At 44.5% G+C, this 10,783-nt stretch overlaps 1 pseudogene; it reads right to left on the reverse strand.

The window, feature by feature from the left end:
• Nucleotides 1-220: 220 nt before the first annotated feature.
• On the reverse strand, nt 221-10,496 carry LOC147422022 (uncharacterized; annotated as a pseudogene).
• Nucleotides 10,497-10,783: the final 287 nt, after the last annotated feature.

Below are 10,783 nucleotides of genomic sequence, written 5' to 3' on the forward strand. Positions count from 1 at the left end.
GCGACTGGCAATTGTGTGCATTGGTGCAATCTACTACCCTTCCTCGACTATTGGCAACCGATATTGGCGGCCTTCCCCTGCTTCAAAACAATTATCATGTGCAACCCTAGAGAGATACACTCTCTACTTCTTCACTTCATGTCGGAGCATACACTGCTCATCTCTATCAACACATGACCCAAGAGACCTTCCAAAAACCAAGAGAAGAAGCCCTCGTTATCTACTTCATGATATACAATTTAGGCATTTGCCTCGTAGCCGTAGTCAGGAGTTTTTTGGAGAAAGGGATTGCGCATATGTACATATACATGCATGGTGCATCAAATAAAGAATTGCCCATTTTTCAGAGCCAGGTGGTTACGTGGGGCCCACATGTGTACAGGTAGGACAGGGTGTACATAGTGTATCGCTTTTCAATATTACCAGTACCAGTGTGTTTTTTCTACAATAAGAAGGATTTGGTAGCGCGTAAAACTTCTCGAGGAAGCTATCCGCGGGCCGACGACATGAGGTAAGTAGGTGTTTTCTTGTGATACTTATGCAGAAAGGTCATCATGAGGACCACTTTTTGGGGCCACTTCATGTGGTTGCGGAATGCATTATTGGGAAAAACTGAGTGCCAGGTGTGCGGATGGTGCAAAAAGGTGACAACTATGCACTACGAGGTCAGTTTTTGGCATGTTCCGGGTCCGTTTGAGGTCATCTAAAAGGCCACGGGTGCCCAACTAATAAAGCTAAGTGTAAAGACTGAGAAAACTGAGAGAAGTCCAGAAAAAACGTGGAGAAGAGAGGAGGAACAGCCGCAAGTGTGTTTTTGCTGTTTTTGGAGCATTTTTCGGCCCTAAACTGCCCATCCAAGGTCGGATTTGAGCACTGTGACATTGTAGGGTGGGGTTTTTGGGCATTCCGGACCCAATGGCGCTGTTCATTTTGCCAAATTCCTCACAGATTTTTTTTTGTTTTTATATGTAATCTTCTCTGATGAGTGAAGCCTCTGCTTAACTTTGTGGTTGTATCTGGTGTATTTCCTCAATACTGTGTAACCTATTTGCCCCATTGGTGTTGGGCTGAGCTTCATTGAGTCTAAACAACACCAATTTGCCTCCTTTGAGCTGAATTGAGAGTGTGTGTGTGAGTGTTGAGTGGGCAAGTGGGAAATCTCTCTCTTCTCACTCCGTCTGTGTGTTTCCTGTCTCGGCTAGGCTGGTTGTGTAAGCCGAGTGGTGCCCCATAATGTGTGTATGTATCATCCCAAGAGTGTGTGTCGGGTCATTATAGATGTGTTGTGTGTGTTTCTATCCCGCTCACATTCTTTTGGCGCCCTCACGGAGGATCTTCTTCGAGTACCTTCTGCTTCGAGCTTCAAGCTTCGAGATTCGGGGCTACAGGTTACATGTTATAGGTTACAGGTTACAGGTACAGATACAGGTACAGGTGATTCACATAGGTACAGGTAGCTGGAGTACAATGATATAGTAGCAGTGATGTCACTTGCAGTTGTTGTGGGTATGCATCACTTGGCACCTATTTGAGCGCATTGTCTGCTGGATTGTACGTTACTTGTGGAAACTGCCACTGTACGCATTTGTGGAGCCATACTTGGTTGTATTTGGCAGTCCCAGCCATTTCTGAGACTTGGTATGGAAGATAGTCATTTCTGAGACTTGACTATACGCGATTTGCATTAGCCTTCGTGTGAGGGTCGATAGCGTGAGGTTTTTATTGAGTTGGGGGATTCTCAAATGTGGAGATCCTTTCGGTGATATAGGTAGCTGGAGCACCCTTTTTGTGACCTCGCCATAGGCTATGTACTAGTGAGTCCTACTTGATGCTCGGATTCTATTGTTGACAGTTTATGCATACATATACAGTCTATATTTTGGGTTCCTACTACTCTATTTCTGGGGAAACTCTGCCAAAATTTTTCCAAGTTATGATGGCTAGTTTTTTGGTCTTTTGAGCCATTTATGCTATTATGCTGCTGAAATTTTGGCAAAATCAGAGGTTAAGTCAAGTGTGCCTTCTTGGGAGCTTCATGGTTGGCTTTAATGGATGATCAAAATGGCCCTCAATTCACTCCACTTCATTTAACTCAAAGAATCCAGATAAATGTTCATGTGTCCAGGAAGATTTTTTTCCAGCAGCGCATAGTCTTTATGTTCGGGCCAAGAAGATTACGAGAGATCTTGGAATGTCCTTTGCCTGTTGTAATTCCGATGATCAACTATGAAAACTCATTTGATGTGCATGTGTTTGTCCTTATCTAAAGTTGATCTCTATTGAAGTTTCTGGGGATTGGGTAGTCAAAAGTTTTGGGTTCTTGCACGTGTGTTCAAAGGGGTTCTCAAAGCATTGTAACTTGGGTAGCCATGGCTTTCTCTTATCCGGAGTTTCATGGAAGAAGTGATGAAGATGTGGAAGATTTTTTGGAAAAGATGGAGGTTGCCTGCATTAGCAACCAGATTCATGACCCTGCGCAGATGTTACGTCTTCTCCAAATTTGTTTGAAGAGTGATGCAAGAGTCTGGTCCAAAACATTTGAAGAGGAGTTGCGTGCAGCGGATCCACCTGTAAGATTGAGTTGGGACAATCTAAGGCATGGGTTGGAAGTGAAGTTTGTGAAGACAAAAGATCCTGACAAAGTGTGGCAAGAAGTACAGGCTTTAGTGCAAAAGGAAGGTGAGCTAGTAGATGCGTACATACGTAAGTTTTCATTGGCATGGGAGCGGATGTGCAAGGCCTTAGCACCACAGGTACCCCCGCCTGACATGATGAAGAAGGATAGGTTCTTGGCTGGTCTTTGGGAGAATATACATTGGAGAGTGGAGATAAAGAAGCCTAGGACATATGAAGATGCACTAGAGGTAGCAAGGAACAAAGAGTGGAAGTTGAGGAAAATGAGCCAGTTAGGGGTGGAGTCTTTGCCCATGAGGTCTGAATTTCAACCTATAGAGTCTTTACAAGGTCGCATGTCAAGGGTTCATCATGAACCAGTGGTTCCTGTTACTACTGAGGTTATGCTAGCAGTGCAAGATGATGGGCTAAGGCAAGTGGTAGATTTAATGAAGAATCTCAGCCTAAACATGCTAGGTCAAGTGAGAAATAATCGAGGTCGAGGGAGGTTTGCAAATCATCCAGGAGGTGAAGAAAGGCCTAGGAATGGTGTTGGACAAAGCAATGGTAGGTTTTGGAGGCATACGCCCCCCATGTTATAATTGTGGAGAGTTGGGTCACATCAGCCCGCAATGTGATAAGCCACCAAGGATGGGGGGAGACATGTATCCATTGACAAGACAGGTGCTAACTAGGTCAAATGATTATGGCATCGAAATTAAGGGAGACGAAGTAACCAGTGGACTGACCAAGGAAGAAAAGGGAAAGACAAAAGTGCTAAGTGTAGTCACCTTGGAGAAGGCATCTAAGCTAGAGGATACATTAGTGATGCCTATTGGGAAGAGGACCACAGAGGATAAGGAAGGAAGAAGTGCCCCAGGTCCTAGTAAGAAGAAAGGAAAGAGCCATGAAGGCGAGGATTTCAAAGCCAAGAGGAAAAGAAGAGCTCGTCGAAAGTTTCATGTTTCAGATTTTCCACTAGGGGATGGGCAATTAAGCTATGACTTGAAGGAGGATCTGACGAGCAGGAAGGCAGATGTTACTTTTGGGCAGCTTATAGAGATGGTGCCTAAGCTAAAGCGATAGTGGAAGAGGATGATTAACCCAATTGAGAAAGAGCCAGAGAGAGGTTCAGTAAAGGTGTTGGCAATGGATGAGCTACCAGACATTTGTCCAATAGTAGATGTGTGGCATAAAAGGAAAAATTTGGGACAAGGTTATGTGGATGGCGGAGCCCAAATATGCATCATAACACACTCATGCGTTGAGAAGATGGGTCTCACAGTGGCTGGGGTGTCAGGTTTTTGGATCAGATTGGCAAATCATCAAAAAGTAAAATGCTTGGGTGTTGTAAAGAGCTTAGAAGTGGAGGCATATGATTCAAAGGCAGTGGTTGATTTTCATGTGATGCCAGCAAGGTTGGGAGCATATCCTATTATACTGGGCAGACCATGGTTACGTGCAGTGGGAGCTGTTCAAGATTGGCGACATGGTACGATTAGCCTCTATGGAAAGACAAGTACCAAGAAGCTTTATAATATGGACACAAGGAAACGATTAGAGGAGCTTTATGAAGATGAGGATGAGTCTAGTGATGAAGACTCTTCCACGGTGAAAGATGAGGACAGTGATAGCACTACAAGTAGTGATGAGGATGGTGATGTTGCATTTCTTTTGATGGACAAAGAAATCCAGGAGTTTGGTTTAGTTGCATTTGCGAATGAGGTTGAAGATGAAAGTGAAGGGCCTTATGAAGTGATTGAAGGGCTGATGCAAACCAAGGTTGAGTTGTCAAAGAAGCAGGAATTGATGACACAAATGATCAGTGGAGACCTCTCAACTATGGAGAAGGATATATATTTGCACATGCTGGCTAGTTTTCCTGATTTGTTCATTACTTCATATGAAGAGATCAGAGGGTTCAAGGGCGAAGAGATGCATATAGAGCTGAAAGAAGGTGCTAAACCAGTGCGGCAAAGGCTAAGAAGGATGGGTCAAGAGCAAATGGAAGCCTTGCGAGAAGAGGTGGACAAGTTGTTGAAGGCAGGGTTCATAGTCCCTGTGGCGACCACAGAATGGGTGAGTCCAGTTGTAGTCAGTCCAAAGAAGGATGTGAAGTGGAGAATTTGTGTAGATTTTAAACCCTTAAACGCAGCCACTAAGAAGAACCCATATCCTCTTCCATTCATCGATCAGATCTTGGATTCAGTGGCAGGTTATGAGAGGTACAGTGTGTGTGATGGTTTTTTAGGCTATTTTCAATTGAAGATTTCTCTTAAAGACCACACAAAGACCACTTTTATTACGCCATGGGGCTGCTATTGCTACACAATATTGCCATTTGGGTTGTCAAATGGACCTTCCTTCTATCAAGAGAGAGCAAATTGGGTGTTGGAACCATTCATTGGTAGTTGTGTTAAAGCTTTTATGGATGACTTCTGTGTTTATAGCAGTAGGGCTGAACACCATGAGAAGCTGCAAATGGTATTGGCTCGATATGATGAATGTGGAGGACAACTAAATCCAAAGAAATGTCATCTAGCACAGCCAAGGGTGAAGTTATTGGGCCACATGGTGTTAGAAAATGGCATTGAGGCTGATCCAGATAAGGTTAAGTCTATTATTCTTCTTCCATCACCTACGAGTACAAAGCAATTGGCAACTTTTATACACAAAGTGAAGTACATGGCACGGTTTATTCCATTGTCTTCGCAGATTCTTTATCCATTACAGCAAGTGGCAAAGCATGATCCATTGCAATGGGATGACAAGTGTGAAGAAGTGTTTCAAGAGGTGAAAGAGGTGTTAGGGGGGTTGTCAGCCATGCAGGCTCCTGATTGGGAGAAAGTTTTTTATGTAAATCCATCAGTAGGGGATGATGCCATTGGAGCCCTGCTATTGCAACAGGGGAAGGGCAGCCATTATATGAGGCCAGTGTATTGTGCAAGTCGAGTGAAGTTGGTAGCGGAGAGAAAGTTCTCGGAAGTAGAGCTAGTGATGGCCAGTGTAATATTTTCTTGTCGACGATTTTGTCATTACTTGCTACCACGACCTTTTTTTTTCTTGACGAGTTATGCCTTTTTGCCACAATTAGTTAATGGTACTAACATGTCAAATGTGGTGAAGAAATGGGTAATTGAGCTGCAAGAGTTTGAGTTCTCTTTTCTAGTGGAAGACAGTACAAGGGCTACCCTAGCTGATTTGTTGACCTACAAGGAGAATCCCCTTATTGTTAAGGAAGAGGTGGTGAGAAGGGTAGTTGAAGAAGTACCACAGATCAGCAATGCACATGTGTTGTTCTTTGATGGTTCATACAGAAAGAGCCATGATGCAGCTTCAGGGGGTATAGCACTTTATGACCCAGAGGGGAAGCTAGTATGCAAGAGAGGGTTCAAATTGGATGCTCATAGTAACAATGAGGCTGAATATGCTACTCTGGAAGCCGGATTACACATTTTTTTGAAGCATGGGGTTCGAAGGTTGAGCATAAAAGGTGATGCCTTGTTAGTTGTGAAGCAAGTGTTGGGTGTGTGGAAGAGCAAGAACACCTCATTGAAGGAAATGTGCTTCAGAATTAAAGGCCTATTAAAAAAGTTCGAAGCATGGAGCATCAGACACATTGAACGTGCTCTAAATGGAGAAGCACATGAAGCAGCTCAAGGCATGATTGGGGAGCTATTTGTGTTGAGGACCACTTTACCTCTTTATCATGGCCGGGAAAGTTTGTCTGAAGAAGAGGATTTTTTGCTAACAGCAATTATTCCAAAGGAGATTCAGAAGTCTAAGAAGTATGGTTTTGTGCGTAGAGCATACAGGTAAAAATTGATTGGTGATGTCTTATACATGAAAGGGGCTGATCTCGTGTTGAGACGTGTACCTTGGCAGGAGGAGCTTTACAGAGTGTTGGAAGAGAATCATGAAGGCGCATGTGGTGGCCATTTTGCTCTAAAGATCACCTTGCATAAGATTTTGCAAGAGGGGTATGTATGGTCTAGTTTGCACAAGGATGTTCACCATTGGTGTAGGTCTTGAAATAGGTGTCAAGCATTTGGGAAGAGAGTGTTGAAGCTAGAGCTACGAAAAACCATTATGGCGTTTGATGTGTTTGAAAAGTGGGGGATTGATGCAATAGGCCCGTTACCTATCACAAGCAGGGGCAAAAGCTATATCTTGACGGCAGTGGACTATCTCTCTAGATGGGCAGAGGCTATAGCAGTAAAACAGATCACTGCAAAGGATGTGGAAAAATTTGTGTATGATGAAATATGTTGCAAGTTTGGGATGCTATTAGAGCTACTTTCAGATAAGGGTCCAGGATTTAGAGCTAAACTGCTAGACTTCTTATGCACAAAGATGAAGATTAGGCACCAGCATACCACTCCTTATTACCCGTAGTGTAATGGCTTAAATGAATGATTCAATGGTGAGTTGGTACAAATTCTTTCTAAAGTGACAAAGCACCAAGGAAAGAATTGGGATTTGGAATTGCCTAGTCCATTATGGGCTTACCGTACTTCGGTGAAGACAGGTACAGGGTTTACTCCATTTCATTTGGTATATGGAAAGGAAGCACTATTGCCTGTGGAGGTAGAGTTGCCTGCGATCAAGATGTTAGAGAAGTTGCTTGGGCCGCCTAGTGATGCATTCAAAGAGAGGCTCTTGCAGTTACAAGAGGTCCAGTTGGATAGGATGAGCACATTGGAGCATTATGGGCAGATGCAAGATAAGGCTTTGGCAAAGATAAATGAAAAGGTCAAAATTAAGGGTATCAAGAAACATGACTTGGGTTTTCGCTACAACAATAAGCTGGACAACACCTTCCAAAAGAAGTTTCAAATTAAGTGGGAAGGCCCTTTCAAGGTAGTGGAGTGTTTTCCAAATGGCACATATCAGCTGGCTAACCTGGATGGTGTTCTACATAAGTCAAGGGTAAATGGATTGCGTCTTAAATTGTATCATGCTAGATTGATGATGGAGGAGCAAGATGAGCTATCTGTGGATCAAGCAGTGTTGGTGAGGGATGAGGAGACATGTGATGCAGCGAGTCTCATATCTCTCTTTGCTGCTGCTGATCATGAATGATCTAGCAAGCTAGGGGATGGGCAAATTATGTCAGGAGTTTTTTGGAGCAATGGATTGCGCATATGTACATATACATGCATGGTGCATCAAATAAAGAATTGCCCATTTTTCAGAGCCAGGTGGTTACGTGGGGCCCACATGTGTACAGGTAGGACAGGGTGTACATAGTGCATCGATTTTCAATATTACCAGTACCAGTGTGTTTTTTCTACAATAAGGAGGAGTTGGTAGCGCGTAAAACTTCTCGAGGAAGCTATCCGTGGGCCGACGACATGAGGTAAGCAGGTGCGTTAGATGGCATCGAGTGGCGTCAGGAGGTTGAACGGGGTCAATACTTGCATGCGCAGAAGTATGGACACGACGTGGGTGTTTTCTTGTGATACTTATGCAGAAAGGTCATCATGAGGACCACTTTTTGGGGCCACTTCATGTGGTTGCGGAATGCATTATTGGGAAAAACTGAGTGCCAGGTGTGCGGATGGTGCAAAAAGGTGACAACTATGCACTACGAGGTCAGTTTTTGGCATGTTCCGGGTCCGTTTGAGGTCATCTAAAAGGCCACGGGTGCCCAACTAATAAAGCTAAGTGTAAAGACTGAGAAAACTGAGAGAAGTCCAGAAAAAACGTGGAGAAGAGAGGAGGAACAGCCGCAAGTGTGTTTTTGCTGTTTTTGGAGCATTTTTCGGCCCTAAACTGCCCATCCAAGGTCGGATTTGAGCACTGTGACATTGTAGGGTGGGGTTTTTGGGCATTCCGGACCCAATGGCGCTGTTCATTTTGCCAAATTCCTCACAGATTTTTTTTTGTTTTTATATGTAATCTTCTCCGGTGAGTGAAGCCTCTGCTTAACTTTGTGGTTGTATCTGGTGTATTTCCTCAATACTGTGTAACCTATTTGCCCCATTGGTGTTGGGCTGAGCTTCATTGAGTCTAAACAACACCAATTTGCCTCCTTTGAGCTGAATTGAGAGTGTGTGTGTGAGTGTTGAGTGGGCAAGTGGGAAATCTCTCTCTTCTCACTCCGTCTGTGTGTTTCCTGTCTCGGCCAGGCTGGTTGTGTAAGCCGAGTGGTGCCCCATAATGTGTGTATATCATCCCAAGAGTGTTTTTCGGGTCATTATAGAGGCGTTGTGTGTGTTTCCATCCCGCTCACACTGTTGTATGGCTTTCCACGATAGACTCCAACTGCTTCTTGCATCCCTCGCCTTCACCTCAGCCCTTCACCTTCCCGGCATGCTCCCTTGAGCTCGCAGACCATTGAAGGCCACCCCTTCTCATGCATCCAACCCCTGGGTGCGCCTTCTCAACCTTGAAGCCCTTGATCACCTTTCTACTCCCTCTTGCACATGGCGGCCTCCTCACATGGTAGGAAGCCTTTCTCTCATCTGCTCCAAGCCGTTCACTCGTCCCCCCAATGCCATGGAGCCTCCCCCTGTCAAGCTCCCCCTACTGCCACCCCTTGATGGTGCATCATCTGCCTGACAGTTGCATCGGCCTTCCTCATCCCCTAGTAGATGGATTGCTCTTCCTGCATATAGCGCCACCCCCTACCCCTGCCACCCCTCGGTCTTCAAACCGCATGCAGATAGCTCCCTCCCTCTAGATGGCGCCACCACCTTCATGTTGTGTTCCACTTGGCCAACATGCCCTTTCCTCACGCTCCATGTCTCCACGCACTCTAGAACTCCTCACCTTCTATCTGTAGCAGTGCCATCCTACATGCAACACTACCCATTTTTTTAACAAGTTAAGCTTTAACAAATTTTGGTTTTGCCTCCTTTCACATGCTATCTATCATCGACTTGAGTCGATTACATTAAAAATTTAAAAAAACTTATGCTCAACTTCCTTTTGCATTGCTCTCTTGCTGACACTATGCACCGTGGTAAAGAAAACTTCTCCGCCTACCCCAGTCGATCTCGCATCACATGATGCCCATTAAAAAAAAAATCCTCTTGTACTATCCACAATCCTTGGCACCTTCAAGCTCTCCGACCAGTTGAGTTGGAAAAGCATCTTTGACCTGATAGCACCTATATCTAGCACCCCTTGTCCTATTTACAACCTTATGATATAAGCATTTGCTCCTGTCACCTGTGATAACAAGAAAAACCTGTAGTTTCGACTAGAGAGTACACCATCCCTGTGTACTTGTCTCCTCGCTGCATCAAATACTTGCTCAATGTCCTTGTCATTTTTCTACAAACTTCCATACATGGGCTTCTTGCACTTCCATAGGTCGACCATCTTCAGTTGTACCAACATGTAACAGAGTCGCTATATTCGTCCATCATCTCTCTCACCACCCGAGATAAGTCCGCTTTGGGCATGCTTGGCTCGGTGCTCTTTTGATATTTTTTTATCTCACGGATAGCAACTCCGCCTGGCTTCTATCTCCGCTTTTTCTATGTTGGTGGTGGTGGTGGAGTCGTCGCTTGCCTGGCCCATTGAGGAGGATCATTTTTATAGTTTTTCCTCCTCTCCTCTTGGGCTATTTGTTCTTCAGGTGTCACCTTGTCCTTTTTTCTCTTTGCACATTGCTTGGCTCTTTGAGGTGTTTTTGAAGGCCTTGAGCTCCTAGCCTTTGCTTGCTGGGTGGCTTGAGCTCTATCCTCTGATGGCTTTCTCTCTGCCTTTGCTTGTGCTTGCAAGTTTTTTGAATGAGATCTCTCGGCCTTGGCTCTTTTCCATTCCTCTTGCTCTCCCTGTCTTCTTTTCTCTTCTTGTACTCTTTGTGCTTCCTTCTCAACAACCGCTTTCTTTCCATCTCCCTCATTCTTTTCCTCCTCTTGGCCTCTCATGCTTTAGAAACCGGGTCGCCTGGTATTACCTTGATTACTCTTTCTTTGATTTGCAATGGAAACTTTTGTGGTGTGGTTTCCATGGTGGCTTGAGTAATAGTTGTTGTGACAAAAGGCGAGGGTGCCAGATTTTGAAGCGGCCCTCAGTATTCTTCTTATTGCTCTTGTTTCTTGCATGGCTCTGTGTAGAGTTGAAATTGCTGGGGGATATGGCAGAGATGTGCGATTGGCATGGTTTAATTCTCTGAGATCTCCAAAAATATGTCACATGGTGGTTAAATCATCGG

The sequence above is a fragment of the Adiantum capillus-veneris genome, chromosome 27 (assembly GCF_014529385.1).
Source record: "Adiantum capillus-veneris isolate H3 chromosome 27, ASM1452938v2, whole genome shotgun sequence".
Taxonomy (NCBI): domain Eukaryota; kingdom Viridiplantae; phylum Streptophyta; class Polypodiopsida; order Polypodiales; family Pteridaceae; genus Adiantum; species Adiantum capillus-veneris.